Below are 16,038 nucleotides of genomic sequence, written 5' to 3'. Positions count from 1 at the left end.
ACCTGCAGCACATGCACGGCGGTGGTCCATCAGTGATCACCACAAGCCACAACTGCAGCACATGCACGGCGGTGGTCCATCAGTGATCACCACAAGCGGTCCATCAGTGATTACCGCAAGCCAGGACTGCAGCACATGCACAGCGGCAGTCCATCAGTGATTACCACAAGCCACAACTGCACAGCGGCGATCCATCAGTGATTACCACAAGCCAGGACTGAAGCACATGCACAGCGGCAGTCCATAAGTGATTACCGCAAGCCACAACTGCAGCACATGCACACCGATGGTCCATCATTGATTACCACAAGCCACAACTGCAGCACATGCACAGCAGCAGTCCATCAGTGATTTCCACAAGCCACATCTGCAGCACATGCACAGCGGCAGTCCATCAGTGATTACCACAAGCCAGGACTGCAGCACATGCACAGTGGCAGTCCATCAGTGATTACCGCAAGCCACAACTGCAGCACATGCACAGCATTGTCCATCAGTAATTACCAGAAGCCACAACTGCAGCACATGCACAGCTGGCGGTCCATCAGTGATTACCACAAACCACACCTGCAGCACATGCACAGCGGCAGTCCATGCGTGATTACCACAAGCCACAACTGCACAGCGGCGATCCATCAGTGATTACCACAAGCCAGGACTGAAGCACATGCACAGCGGCAGTCCATAAGTGATTACCGCAAGCCACAACTGCAGCACATGCACAGCGGCAGTCCATCAGTGATCACCACAAGCCACAACTGCAGCACATGCACAGCGGCAGTCCATCAGTGATCACCACAAGCCACAACTGCAGCACATGCACAGCGGCGGTCCATCAGTGATCACCACAAGCCACAACTGCAGCACATGCACAGCGGCGGTCCATCAGTGATCACCACAAGCCACAACTGCAGCACATGCACAGCGGCAGTCCATCAGTGATTACCACAAGCCACAACTGCAGCACATGCACAGCGACAGTCCATCAGTGATTACCACAAGCCACAACTGCAGCACATGCACAGCGGCAGTCCATCAGTGATTACCACAAGCCACAACTACAGCATATGCACAGCGGCAGTCCATCAGCGGTACCACAACTGCATTGCATGCAGAGATGGAGGGGTATCAGGGTAATAATTGGATTGGAAGGCTGTCAGAGTGACTGGGATGGATGTAGGGTTGACTCGTGCTTTAAGAGGCATATGGCCCAATTCAGATTACCAACAAGGCCTTGTCGGTAATGTTTGGAGGGTCTTTGTTCTGCGACGGGAAACCGGACAGTGAGGGAAGCCTTATTAGGATCCAGAATCTTCTTCTTTGGTAAGCATGTAATTTTGTAACTAAGCTTCAGTTCAAGTACACTTTAAGAAAAAATAAATATGTATGGTGAACAGACATCCCGCTTTACATGGGATACGTCCTGGGTTTAGGGTCTGGCGTCCCGGGCAGAAATTTTTCCTGGACAACATCCTAGTTTAGCTGACAAACGTCCCGAGACTGTGTGTGGCCTGCAGACCTCGCCTTCTGCCAACATCAGATCCACCTCCATGCTCCTGCCCACATAAAAAGCATGGCTGGCTGACGCATACACCTCCCCCCCCAGTGTCACTCTCCTTCCACTCATGTCGCCCTCCTTCCACCCAGTGTCACCCAGTGGTGCATTTCATATATGTGGGATAATGTATGTGCATTTCACACGTGTCAGAGGTACTGTTTGCTGCATTTCACATGTTTGTTGTATTCTATGTGTGGGAGGTAACGTTTACTGCATTTTAACACCTGTTTGCTGCGTTTCATGTGTCAAAAGTAACGTTTGCTTCATTGCATTTATTGTAGGTATTGTTTGCTGCATTTGATTTGTTGAAGGTAATGTTTGCCACATTGCATGTGTGGGAGGTAAAGTTTGCTGCATTTCTTATGTCTGAGATAACATTTGCTTCATTGCATGTGTGGGAGGTAAAGTTTGCTGCATTTTCTGTGTGGGAGGTAAAGTTTGCTGTATTTCATGTGTCAGGGGTAACGGTTGTTGCATTTCATGTGTTGAAGGTAATAGTTGCTGCATTTATTTCATGGTCGTAGTGGCTGCATTTGCTACTTCGAGGTTATTGTTGCAGCATTTTACATTTCGAGGGCTCGTGATTACTAAGTGGTATGCTAATAAATGAACCAAAAGAAATACCATGACAGGAAAATTGATATATACTTTATTAGGTACATCTTGCTAGCTCTGTGTTTGACCCATATTTACCTTTCTAACTGCCTTATTCTTCATGGCATTCCTCTGAGAATTTGGTCCACATTGACATGATAGCATCACGCAGTTTCTGCAGATTTATCATCTGCACATCCATGATGCAAATCTCCTGTTTCACCACATCATGGGGGAAACACTGCTTTCTTATGTGTTTATGAGGAATGTTGTCTAATTACCTTCAGGCCAGTTTCACACTGCAAACCGGGAGGAAACCCTGGCTCACTGCCTTAGGGTTACACCGTCACATATAATGGCCATGCCCATTTTGCACTGTCGTAACACCCACTCCCCATCCCAGGTTGTCATGTGACTAACATTTACAAAGGGCATTGTCAGGGCTGAGGAGTCGGTACAAAAATCTTCCAACTCCGACTCCTCAGTGTAATGAATAGCGGAGATGTCGCCGCGCGGTCTGGCGGCGGGGCGGCTGTCTCCGCGTTCAGACCGCGGTTTCCGCACAGCAACATGTGTCTGGTTTGCCTGGGCCTTCCAGTGCACACAGATGGAGAGCTACGCGCGCGCTAGAAGACAGGACCTTTATGCCAGCAGGAGAGGTATCAGCTGATCAGGACGATTAGCTGATCCCAGCGGAACTCCTGATTGGCTGAGTGGCTGGGGGTGGCGCTGCAGAGCGCTGTAGTATATATAGATCTTGCTTGTCAGTTGCTGGTTTTCTGCCGTTGCGAATACTTACGTGTGAGCACTTAGACCTCAGTCAGATCCTACAGTGTGTTAGAACCAGTTGGAGCTGGGAATTCACACTTAGCCAGATTCCGCTCTTGAAATTACTGTGTTATACTTTAGATCAGTTCCAGGGTGTTGAGACCAAGGACCTCACACCCAAGTATAGGATTACTGTGTCATTACTGTGTTATACCTTAGACCAGTTCCAGGGTGTTGAGACCAAGGACCTCACACCCAAGTATAGGATTACTGTGTCATTACTGTGTTATACTTTAGACCAGTTCCGGGGTGTTGAGACCAAGGACCTCACACCCAAGTATAGGATTACTGTGTCATTGCTGTGTTATACTTTAGACCAGTTCCCGGGTGTCGAGACCAAGGACCTCACACCCTAGCATAGGATACTGTGTTACTCGTTAGACTAGTTCCCGGGTGTCGAGACCAAGGACCTGACACCTCAGACTAGGATTGTGCTTATTGATATTTGTTATGACCTCTGGCTCTGTTGACCTCTCTCTTGCTTTCTGATTCGGTACCTCTGCCCATCTGTCTACTAGTTGCCAACCTTGCCTGTACCTGGTTACCGAATCAGTCTTCTGTCTCTGTACCTTATCTGCTCGTGTGTTGCCGACCTGGCCTGTCTGACCCTTCTGGCTGTCACTCATCCCTTGAGTGATCAGTCTGACTGTACTACTCGTGACACTAATCCTCCAGGTGTCAATTAGCTGCAAGGGCTTCCTGCTCCTCAGGAAGTCCTTCCTGCAGTTCAGCCAGGGGCCTCTACTCCATAGTAGTCCACTGGCTGCAGTACAGTCTGATTCCCAATCCATCAGGGAATCCTTGGCTGCAGTACAGTCTGATTCCCAATCCATCAGGGAATCCTTGGCTGCAGTACAGTCTGTCTCTCCTACGCTCAGGAAGACAGCTGAAGTACAGCCAGTGGCCACCTGCACCTCAGGGGTCCACTGGCTGCAGTAGAGTCTGTATCTCCCACTCCTCGGAGATAACTTTTCTTACTGTTGCACCAAACACTTTACCACTTTAGGTGTCCTGTGTTAGCTATCTTGGTATTATTGGGGATTCTGCAGATCACACATAATCGGGTATAGACTCTGCATTATTGGTGATACTGCAGATCACCAATAATCAGAAATCCTCTGTGTGCTGACACCAATCGTTACACTCAGTTTATAAAACCTCCGACTCCAGGTACCCAAAATAGCTCCGACTCCTCGACTCTGACCCTTAGTCAAATACTTGACTATGTACAGCGCTACGGAAGATGCTGGCGCTATATAAATACAAAATAATAATAATAATAAAATACTTACCAGGGCTGTAGAGTGGTGAGGGAGGAGAAAACACAGACAAATCCGGGAGCCCTATCTGGTGCAATATTGTTAGTGGATCTAGATAGTTTTTAAAGCAATAAAGATTATACTCACACTGAGGGAGGGGTTTCATCACATTATCAGCCATGCCAACGCCCCTGACGGTCTCCGGCCTCCCTGCACCCTCCATGATGAAACAATTTTTGTTGTGAAACAGCTGTAAGGTACAGGGGAGCGCTTCCCATCGGGGCCTCCTCTGGTTATTCCATCTGCCTAATATAAAGTTTTATGGTAATATACGCATCGGTTCCCGCCCTTTCTCTTTTTACAATTGAATATGGACACTATGCTTTGGCGGTGGCACAGTGTTGGTGCAGCCATGTGATACAAGTTAACCCAGATCGCTCCAAATGCTGATGTGCTGGACATCTCTTCTTATGCTTGGTCAATCCCCTGATGGTCTATTTGAGAAAAGGTTAAAGGGACCCTGAGCAGGTGATTACAAACTAAATTTACACTTACCTGGTGCTTCCTCCAGGCTACAATAGGCCGCAAGGTCCCCCAGCATCCACCTGGCTCCTTCCCTGCTCCTGCCTCCGGTTACCGGACCACTTTGGCCTGAAGTCGCCAGGTATGCTTCCCACTTTCGTGTATAGTGTCATTACGCCGGCTATGTGTCATGGCCGGCGTGAGAGTCCTGCACATGTGCGGTTTCCTAAGATTGAACTGCGCATGAGCATGATTCTCACGCCGGCCAGCGTGATGATGCTTAGCCAGCCGGCGTAAAGGCGCTATACACGGAAGTGGGAAGCAGACCTGGCGACTTCAGGCCGAAGTCATCCTGTAACCAGAGCCCGGACCAGGGAAGGAGCCAGGTGGATGCTGGGGGGAAACAGTAAATTCGGGCGCCCGAGGCAAGTGGACAAAAAGGGTGCCACCATTCACTCCCATAATAAATATCGTTTAATGGGCGCCCAACAGGAAAAAAGGGCGCCAGAGAAAAATAATGTTTTACAAGCAGCGCCCAGAGACTTTTAATGTTTTATAACTGCTTCTCATGATTACACATTATTTAATGATTTATAATTTTTTTTTACATTATTTTTAAACGAAAAACAGTACAATATTTTTTAAAATATATTTTTAAATGAAAAACAGCACAATAATTTTTTACAACGTCATTAATGGTTATCACAGGGGGTCTTAGGTTTAGGCACCACCAGGGGGGAAGTCTTAGGTTTAGGCACCACTAGGGGGGTCTTAGGTTTAGGCACCACCAGGGGGGTCTTAGGTTTAGGCACTACCAGGGGGGTCTTAGGTTTAGGCACCACCAGGGGGGTCTAGGGGTTAGGGGTAGGTACAGGGAGGGTTCTGTGTGAGAGTAGGGTTAGGTATAGTTTTAGTAAAAATCTTATTAATCTTTTATAAAACGTTATTATACATTTCAGTTTTTAAACAGGGAAGATTAACGTTTTTACAATTGCCGATTTCATACACATTTTTTAATGATTTATAACTTTATTAAACATTGTTTTTAAATGAAATATAGCACAATTTTTTTTAAACGTTATTCATGCTTATCGTTTAAAACCCTGCGCTCTTTTTTCCCCGATGCCCTTTTTTAACGCCTTGCGGCCTACGGTGGCCTGGAGGAAGCACCAGGTAAGTGTAAATGTTTGTTTTTATCACCTGCTCAGGTTCCCTTTAAGCTTTCTCATGGAAAAGAGAGTAGCAGCTACTGATTGGGATGAAGTTCAATCCTGAGTTACAGTTCCTCTTTAAAACTTAAAGAATATATATTTGATAAAAGCAGCATTAAAGACACCAAAAATATTCAGTACGGCAGGCCCCTGGCATCCATGCTTCGTAGAATATTACAATCTGTTCCCCCCTTTATAGCATGCAGTGATTTCTATAAGGCCAACCCATCCTTTAACCTGTGTAGCGTTGCTTACATATGGAAGTCCACAGGGACACTTTATCACACACCACAGAAACTGCACCGCAGATAAATTCTCCCCGCATGCGAGATGGCATCCTCCGGAGGAAATGATAACAGAGATAAACCTTGCTTATGTTATTACCCTCTCCTGACATGTGCCTGGGATTAGGGGCTGTCAGGCTGACTGTATATTGGGGGTTGTCGACATGATGGGCGTTCAGGGTGGCTCTGAGTTCTGCAGAACATCCTGTCGCTCAGGTGTCAGCTCTGTGTGTGCGGCGTGCAACCAGGAGAGGAATTCTGGGAATTCAAAGTGCTGGATTCATGTCCGCACAGGTCTGCCTAGGTAAGATGCTGCCACACTCACCTGAGCGGAAACAATGCTGTGTAATGTGAGCTGGAGGGAAGTTACCACCACACAGACTGAGCCCGGAGGGCAAGACGTGACCCGCCGCACACGAGAAGATCCTCTTTACAGACAGACAGCTTCTTTCTATAGAATATACTATACATGTATAATACAGACTGATTATTACCCAGCATAGCATGGTTGTGATCCAGTTTCGTAATAAAAAAGTGCCCCTGGGGGCCCCTCAGGAGGGGTACACCTAATGAGGCTTCCCCCGTCTTCTGCAGCATTCCGATCCAGCGCTGCCCCCACACCGCATAAATGGAGACAAGCTAGATTCGCACAGGCGCAGTAGCACCTCTTCCACGCAACAATATTTACCTTTTCGATCAGGCGCAGTACCATCTTCCCCTTGGGCTCTGGCAGAAATAGCCAAGCCCAATTTCGTCCACGCTACTATGCAGGCTCGAGACCCGCCTTAGCAGTAGTGCAGACCTCATCTGGCTCTGCTATTTCCTCCTAAACTAAAGGGGAAAACTGCGCCTGCGCTGGGTCCAAATATGTTGTGGAGCGACCGTGATACTTTAATAGCGCAGCCGACTATCTGTACAAGATTTATTTGCAAGTTTTAAAGAGAATCAGTAATAAAAAAGTGCCACTGGGGTAGGCCTGAACGATTTTAGGAAAAAATTTAATTGAGCGATTTTTGTCTGAAATTGCGATTTACATTCGATTCACGATTTCCTTCAAATCAAGCTTTGTTCCCCCTCTTTGCCTGTTTGTTCCCCCTCTGTCCCCGTCTCTCTTTGTGTCCCCTTTGCCTCTTTATGCCTCCTCTGGGTCTCTCTCTTGCCCCCTTTGTGTCTCTGTGTCCACTGTTTCTCTCTGTGTCTCTCTCTGTGCCCGCTCTGTGTCTCTCTCTGTGCCTCCTCTGTTTCTCCTGCGTCTCGCTCTGTGCCCACTCTGGGTCTCTCTGCGTCTCGCTCTGTGCCCACTCCGTGTCTCTCTGTGCCTCCTCTGTTCCCCAAGCTGCATCAGTTCTGGACATAGCTTCAAGCATGAGTCCAGCGATTACCGTTTATCCACTTCACCTCCTGCAGGCTTTAATGCACGGAATACTTCCTGTATGTCATGTGACATACAGGAACCCGGAGTTTTGCCAAGCACAAGAGCCGGCAGACGGCGATAGAGGACGGACAGTGTTTCGACTCGTGCGGAAGGTATGTCCAATGCTGCAGGCCACACGCACCGAGACTTTCGGGAAGTTTGAAGCCACTTCTTTTTCCCCCAAGTGGAAAAAACTTGATCGCGATAGATGCCGCTTTGACGATTACGAAATTGTGATCTTGGTGATCGCGATTTTGGTTTAAATTCGATGTATCTTTCAGGCCTAAACTGGGGGGGTACTTACCTTGGGAGGGGAAGCCTCTGGAACCTAATGAGGCGTTCCCCATCCTCCGCAGTAGTTCCGATCCAGCAATGAGACCCTCGGACAGCTGCAGACTAGGGCAGCACGGTGGCGTAGTGGTTAGGTCTCTCGCCTAGCAGTGCTGGCTCTCTGGTTCCTATCCCAGCCAGGGCACTATCTGCACGGATTTTGTATGTTCTCTCCGTGTCTGTGTGGGTTTTCTCCGGGCACTCCGGTTTCCTCCCACATCACAAAAACATACAGGTAAGTTATTTGACTTCCCCTAGACTACAATACATACACCACACGGTAAAGTGTTAATGTGCTAGGCCCTATAGACTTTCATTGCTGTTGTGTTACCCTGCGTGCAACGCAAAGAAAGAGGCCTAGTGTGAAAGGAGCCTTAACATGTCAGTAACTTGGTTAGACTTTAGAACATATATAATAAGTGATAACAGCCAAAATCTATACTTCCACACTCTGGATACACACGTATTATACATTCAGTTTGTAGGAACCATCTACACTCTGGATACACAGGTATATACTTTCAGTTTGTGGGAACCATCTACACTCTGGATACACAGGTATATACTTTCAGTTTGTGGGAACCATCTACACTCTGGATACACAGGTATTTACTTTCAGTTTGTGGGAACCATCTACACCCTGGATACACACATATATACATTCAGTTTGGGAACCATCTACACTCTGGATACACACGTATATACATTCAGTTTGTGGGAACTATCTACACTCTGGATACACACGTATATACATTCAGTTTGTGGGAACCATCTACACTCTTGATACACAGGTATATACTTTCAGTTTGTGGGAACCATCTACACTCTGGATACACAGGTATTTACTTTGTTTGTGGGAACCATCTACACTCTGAATACACACATATAAACATTCAGTTTGGGAACCATCTACACTCTGGATACACACATATATACAGTACATTCAGTTTGGGAACCCTCTACACTCTGGATACACACGTATATACATTCAGTGTGTGGGAATCATCTACACTCTGGATACACACGTATATACATTCAGTGTGTGGGAATTATCTACACTCTGGATCCACACGTATATACATTCAGTGTGTGGGAATTATCTACACTCTGGATCCACACGTATATACATTCAGTTTGTGGGAATTATCTACACTCTGGATCCACACGTATATACATTCAGTTTGGGAACCATCTACACTCTGGATACACACGTATATACATTCAATGTGTGGGAATTATCTACACTCTGGATCCACACGTATATACATTCAGTGTGTGGGAATTATCTACACTCTGGATCCACACGTATATACATTCAGTTTGTGGGAACAATCTACGCTCTGGATCCACACGTATATACATTCAGTTTGTGGGAACAATCTACACTCTGGATACACAGGTATATACATTCAGTTTTTGGGAACACTCTACACTCTGGATACACACGTATATACATTCAGTTTGTGGGAACAATCTACACTCTGGATACACACGTATATACATTCAGTTTGTGGGAACAATCTACACTCTGGATACACACGTATATACATTCAGTGTGTGGGAATTATCTACACTCTGGATACACACGCACGTATATACATTCAGTGTGTGAGAATTATCTACACTCTAGATACACACGTATATACATTCAGTGTGTGGGAATTATCTACACTCTGGATACACACGTATATACATTCAGTGTGTGGGAATTATCTACACTCTGGATCCACACGTATATACATTCAGTTTGTGGGAACAATCTACGCTCTGGATACACACGTATATACATTCAGTTTGTGGGAACAATCTACACTCTGGATACACAGGTATATACATTCAGTTTGTGGGAACAATCTACACTCTGGATACACACGTATATACATTCAGTTTGTGGGAACAATCTACACTCTGGATACACACGTATATACATTCAGTTTGTGGGAACAATCTACACTCTGGATACACACGTATATACATTCAGTGTGTGGGAATTATCTACACTCTGGATACACACGTATGTACATTCAGTTTCCATCTACACTCTGGATACACACGTATATACATTCAGTTTCCATCTACACTCTGGATACACACGTATATACATTCAGTGTGTGGGAATTATCTACACTCTGGATACACACGTATATACATTCAGTGTGTGGGAATTATCTACACTATGGATACACACGTATGTACATTCAGTTTCCATCTACACTCTGGATACACACGTATATACATTCAGTTTCCATCTACACTCTGGATACACACGTATATACATTCAGTGTGTGGGAACAATCTACACTCTGGATACACAATACATTCAGTTTGTAGGAACGATCTATACATTGATGTTTCCAGCTCCGCTGACGGTGCCAGAGCACGATTCCAAAATCACAGTATGTAATAATGGGATTGCGGATTACACAGATGGAAAAAATATATCAATGCAGCTAGATAATTATACAGGAATGACATCAACCCTCGACTCTCTGAAACAATCGAGACAATATGGATACGGAGGCCGTCCTGTTAAAGTGCCTGAGAAACCAGGTTCTCTCAGAGGCTGCAGGAACAATCGCTACATGTTCACACTGAGGCAGGAAAATGGATGGATGTGGAGGATAATAGCAGGCTAGAATCCCAGTGGAACGAGCAGCCTACACTGCTAAATTGCATATAAAATGCTGCATATGTGACCAAGTAGTGCTGTGTAGGAAGTGAAAGTACACAGGCAGACTAAAGAGGACCTGTAGTGAAAATAAGGTCATGAATAAAAATACTTTTTTTTTAAATATGTATTTATAAAGTATTTACTGAGTCTAGGAGTACATTAGGCAGAAACGCTAGTGTTTTTGCCGATAATGAAAGTCTATGGGCCACATGTAAAATGCATATCTGTGCATTTTACAATGTTTTTGAAAACACAACTTGCTTCATAGCTTTTCAAAAAACGTGTGTAAAATGCACATAATGTCTACTTTAGGGCACCCAACAGTAGGCCTGAATGATGTTAGGAGAAGATTGAATAGTCCGATTTCTGCAAGAAATTATGATTTCGATTTGATTCACGATTTTTGATACACAATGATGGATCAGCACACCGATGGTGAGTATGAGTGTCCCCAGTATAGGTAGCCAAATATAGGTGAGCCCGGTATAGTTTAGCCAGCTATAGGTGCCCCAGTAAAGTTTAGCTAGCTATAGGTGCCCCAGTATAGTTAAGCCAGTATAGGTGCCCCAGTACAGGTTAGCCAGTATAGGTGTCGCAGTACAGGTGTCGCAGTAGAGGTTAGCCACTTGAGGTGCCGCAGTACGGGTTATCCAGTATAGGTGTTCAGGACAGGTTAGCCAGTATAGATGTCACAATACAGGTTATCCAGTATAGATGTCACAATACAGGTTAGCCAGTATAGGTGTCGCAGTAGAGGTTAGCCAGTATAGGTGTCACAGTACAGGTTAGCCAGTATAGGTGTCGCAGTACAGGTTAGCCAGTATAGGTGTCGCAGTACAGGGGTCACAGTACAGGTTAGCCAGTATAGGTGTCGCAGTACAGGCTAACTAGTATAGGTGCCGCAGTACAGGTTAGCCACTATAGGTGCCGCAGTACAGGTTATCCAGAATAGGTGTCACAATACAGGTTAGCCAGTATAGGTGTCGCAGTAGAGGTTAGCCAGTATAGATGTCGCAGTAGAGGTTAGCCAGTATAGATGTCGCAGTACAGGTTAGCCAGTATAGATGCCGCAGTACAGGTTAGCCAGTATAGGTGTCACAGTACAGGTTAGCCAGTATAGGTGTCGCAGTGCAGGTTAGCCAGTATAGGTGTCGCAGTACAGGCTAACTAGTATAGGTGCCGCAGTACAGGTTAGCCACTATAGGTGCCGCAGTACAGGTTATCCAGAATAGGTGTCACAATACAGGTTAGCCAGTATAGGTGTCGCAGTAGAGGTTAGCCAGTATAGATGTCGCAGTAGAGGTTAGCCAGTATAGATGTCGCAGTAGAGGTTAGCCAGTATAGATGTCGCAGTACAGGTTAGCCAGTATAGATGTCGCAGTACAGGTTAGCCAGTATAGATGCCGCAGTACAGGTTAGCCAGTATAGGTGTCGCAGTACAGGTTAGCCAGTATAGGTGTCGCAGTACAGTTTAGCCAGTATAGGTGTCGCAATACAGGTTAGCCAGTATAGGTGTCGCAGTACATGTTAGCCAGTATAGGTGTTGCAGTACAGGTTAGCCATCCAGATCCCCTTTAGTGTATATAGGTAGATGCCCCCTTTAGTGTATATAGGCAGATGCCACCTCTAGTCTCTCCCTCGCCGCCGCTGGTATCTACACCCGGCCCTTCCTCCAGAAAGTCCCGATCCCCCTCACCGCATTGCCGTGTGGTGAGATGCTGTGAAGAGGCAACGAGTGTTCGCTCAATAACAGTGGCGCCTGTAACAGAAAGTGACATCACGTCACATCCTGGTGGCCATTATTTATTTATTTATTGTATTTATAAAGCGCCAACATATTACGCAGCGCTGGACATTAATTTAGGTTACAGACAATATTTAGGGGTGACATACAGCAAAATGACAATACCTGAATACAAGAAAGACCAGATCATACAGCACAGTATGAGTACAAGGTAATGCTTAGTCAGTCACTGGATGGAGCATGGAGATTAGGCAAGTTAGGTTCACTCAGATGCATAGCATGAGTGCACAGTAATGGAGGTGCATGATCAGGTAGGATACAAAAGAAGGAGGACCCTGCCCAAAGGCTTACAATCTAGAGGGAGAGGTAAGGACACGGAAGGTAGGGGACCAGAGTTCAGCTGTGGGTTTAGAGCATTTGTGAGGGGTAGTAGGCCAGAGTGAAAAGGTGAGTTTTGAGGGCCTTCGTGAAGATGTTGAAGGAGGGGGCCATCATTACTGATCAACGCTTGCTGCCTTTTAACAGTGGCTTACCGCAGGGCAATGCAGCGAGGGGGATCGGGATTTAATGGAGGAGAAAGCCGGGAGCAGGTACCAGCAGCAGTGCGAGAAAACTGCAGCAAAACCGCAGCTTTGAGGATCTCAAAATTGTCTTGCCTCAATCGTGATTTCGGTTTAAAAATCGTTCAGCCTTACCCAACAGGAAACATAGAGAACAGTTTTCTATTCACAGCACCCTCTTACAGTATAAAGCGTTGTGATTGGCTGAATAGTGTGGGTGTAGTTTACTACAACCTATTGGAAACCTAGCAGTTCGAGAGGGTGGCGTCCATCTAATCACTTTAGCAGAATTTCCCTATGAGGTTTCCTGCTAAAGTAGACTAGCGCCCTCAATGGAGATGCAGAGGACTGCGTTTCGATGTTTGGGTTTTTTTGCTTTTTTTTTTTTTTTGAAAACCTGATACTGAATGAAAATTAATTGAATGAAATTGTCTCCTGACCGGCTCACAGAGCTCTGCTGTCATACCGACAGTTGGGCGAGTGGGCCTCAGCAGCGGGAGAGCTGCGCGAATGGCGAAAGAGACAGGTGCGTGCGGTGTGATGTCAGTGAGCCCCATTTATTTACTCTGAAGTCACTGGTCCTTAAAGTGTACCAGAGCTTTTAAAATACAAAGAATCAATACTCACCCGGGGCTTCCTACAGCCCCATAAGCACGTGTTAGTCCCTCGCCGTCCCCCCGCAGTCTGCTGTTCAGCCGCAATCAGCCCCGGTAACAGCTCAGACGCGTCAGTCGGTATCTTCTGCGCATGTGTGGGAGGTTCGCGCATTCACAGAAGGCACAGACTGACGCGACTGAGCCTGTTACCGGGGCTGACTGCAGCTGAACGGCAAACTGCGGGAGGATGGCGAGGGACTCCTGCTTATGGGGCGGGAGGAAGCCCTGGGTAAGTATCAATTCTTTGTATTTTGAAAGCTCTGGTTTTCTTTAAGAGGCCAGAGACTTCTGGTACTGAAGTGGTTAAAGAACAGGCACATCTGATCAATAAAAGAAAAATATTATAATATGTGCCTTAATTCGTAATAGATTTCCATGAGAGTCTATGTCTAACGGCGTATGTCTACCTTTAGTGGAGGAGTTGGCTGGAGGATAAATTGGTCGTTAGCAGCGTTTTGCACCATCAGAGGTTTAGGATGGAGTTTATAATACCTTTTTATCAGTCGCTTGTGAAATAAAGAACGCTAAACTAAGGAATTACTGATGAGATTCTTGGAATGTCAGTGTATTGATCAGGAATTCTAGGCATTATCAATCAGCATGGATGAATAATTCAGGGTAGGTGATGCCCGGAGATAATGGGGGAAGTGGATGAGGCGGAGGGGTGGGGAAGGAAAGTTCTGGGGGTCTCATATGTTGTTAGTATAACTGATTCTGTAACTATTGTACACAGGTTTACGTGACACAAGGCGATTCCATAGTTGTAGAACTACAAGTCCCAGCGGAAGCAATGGAGGATGCGGAGGCTGTGACTGCACCAGGTAAACAATAACACACCATTCCTTTTTGCTCTGCTTACACCGCTCTCACACAGTGGCTGTTGCTGGAAAGCCGGCTCAGGTGGTCTGTATCAAGGGATTATTATACATCCAATGATTGGGGGGGGGGGGTAAGGCTGGGTGCACACATAACATAACGTGAAGGGCTGCGATTTATGTCATGTTTTATGTTAATGTTGTGTGCGTTTTTACTGCATTTTGGTGCGTTTGTGATATGCGGTTTTCAATCGTTTTGTGTGCGTTTTAATGCGTTTGCGCTTCGCATATACAAAACGCATATGAGTTTTGTATGCTTTTTTCATGCGTTTTTATATTTCCATTTATGCAAATCACTAGGAAGACAACAGGAAGCGGAAATACAGCAAAAAAATATTTTGGGGGGAAAACGCATGAAAACCGCATACCATTGCGTTCCCATTGGCTTTTATTTTGTGCGTTTTTGATGCGTCCATGAATATTATGCAACAAAACAAGCGTTTTTAAAAACACAGGTTTGAAAACCTATATAAAACGCAGCGTTTTACGCAACACTAGCGTTTCTGCTATGCGTGCACACAGCCTAAAATTTGCACTGGGGCCCTTGGCTCTGTAAACTGCACCACTGAGTTCCAACAGGCTGGGGGTTACAGCTTGTTAATGGAATATTGATGAGGGTGAATACAGTTCTGTCCCATGTACACTCATTGCAGTGATGTAAAGCCTAGGTTTGTAACGTGTGGTGCACCTACCATAGGGAGTACTTATGTGGGGCCCTGTTACCGGGGGAACTTGTTACAGTCAAATCAGTGTGGTAAGTTCTGGGCGCTAGTCTACTTTAGGGGACCCAGCACAACACCTCATAGAGAACAGTTCTCCAATCACAGCATCCTCTTACAGAATACATTGTTGTGATTGGGCAAATAGTGTAGGAGGAGTTTACTACAACCTATTGGCAACCTAGCAGTGTGAGGCCTGGAACCCACTAGAAAGCGCAAAACGCTATCGCGATCGCTAGCGATTTGTGATAGCGTTTTAGGAGCAATTTCCCTGCTTCTATACAATTCATTAGAATAGAAACGCTCCCAAAATGCTGCATGTCCTGCGATTGCGATTTCCCTAATCGCAATTGCTCTAGTGGAATCTGTCAAATCCATTTACATTGGCAGAGCGTTTAGGGAAAGCGCTAGTGATTGAAAGCGCTCCCTAAACGCTAAAAACCCCCGCTCTAGTGGGTTCCAGGCCAGAGAGGGTGACATCCACCCAATCACATTAGCCGAATTTTGCTATGAGGTTTCCTGCTGAGTCCCCTAAAGTAGACTAGTGCCAGTTCTGAGATTGAAAAAGTAAAGCAAATCCAAATCCTATACTGTATAAACAAACCTGAACTAGTATTAAGTAAAAGCATAATCACTTCCCATTCTTGGACATGACTCTCATGTCCTTATTTGTCTCCCTAAAGTGACCTGCACTTAATCCCGCCGCAGTGCACTCGTGCACGCCGTCCTCCCCCCCTCCCCCCCCCCGTTTATAAGTGAATGATTGCTCGATAGCAGCAATCATTCATTGAATGTTTAAATTGACAGTGTCCT

General features: G+C 45.9%; 1 long non-coding RNA gene across 1 annotated transcript in view; it reads left to right on the top strand.

The window, feature by feature from the left end:
• The window catches only part of LOC137532424 (uncharacterized), a 115,142-nt gene that overhangs the window by 16,397 nt on the left and 82,707 nt on the right, over positions 1-16,038 (top strand). The window contains exon 2 of the long non-coding RNA XR_011023926.1: positions 14,365-14,452. This is a non-coding gene — a long non-coding RNA (uncharacterized lncRNA). The remainder of the gene's footprint in view (positions 1-14,364; positions 14,453-16,038) is intronic.

The sequence above is a fragment of the Hyperolius riggenbachi genome, chromosome 9 (assembly GCF_040937935.1).
Source record: "Hyperolius riggenbachi isolate aHypRig1 chromosome 9, aHypRig1.pri, whole genome shotgun sequence".
NCBI classification, from domain to species: Eukaryota; Metazoa; Chordata; class Amphibia; order Anura; family Hyperoliidae; genus Hyperolius; species Hyperolius riggenbachi.
The sequence above is the reverse complement of the archived record's forward strand: the minus strand, read 5'-3'. Positions and strand labels throughout refer to the sequence as shown.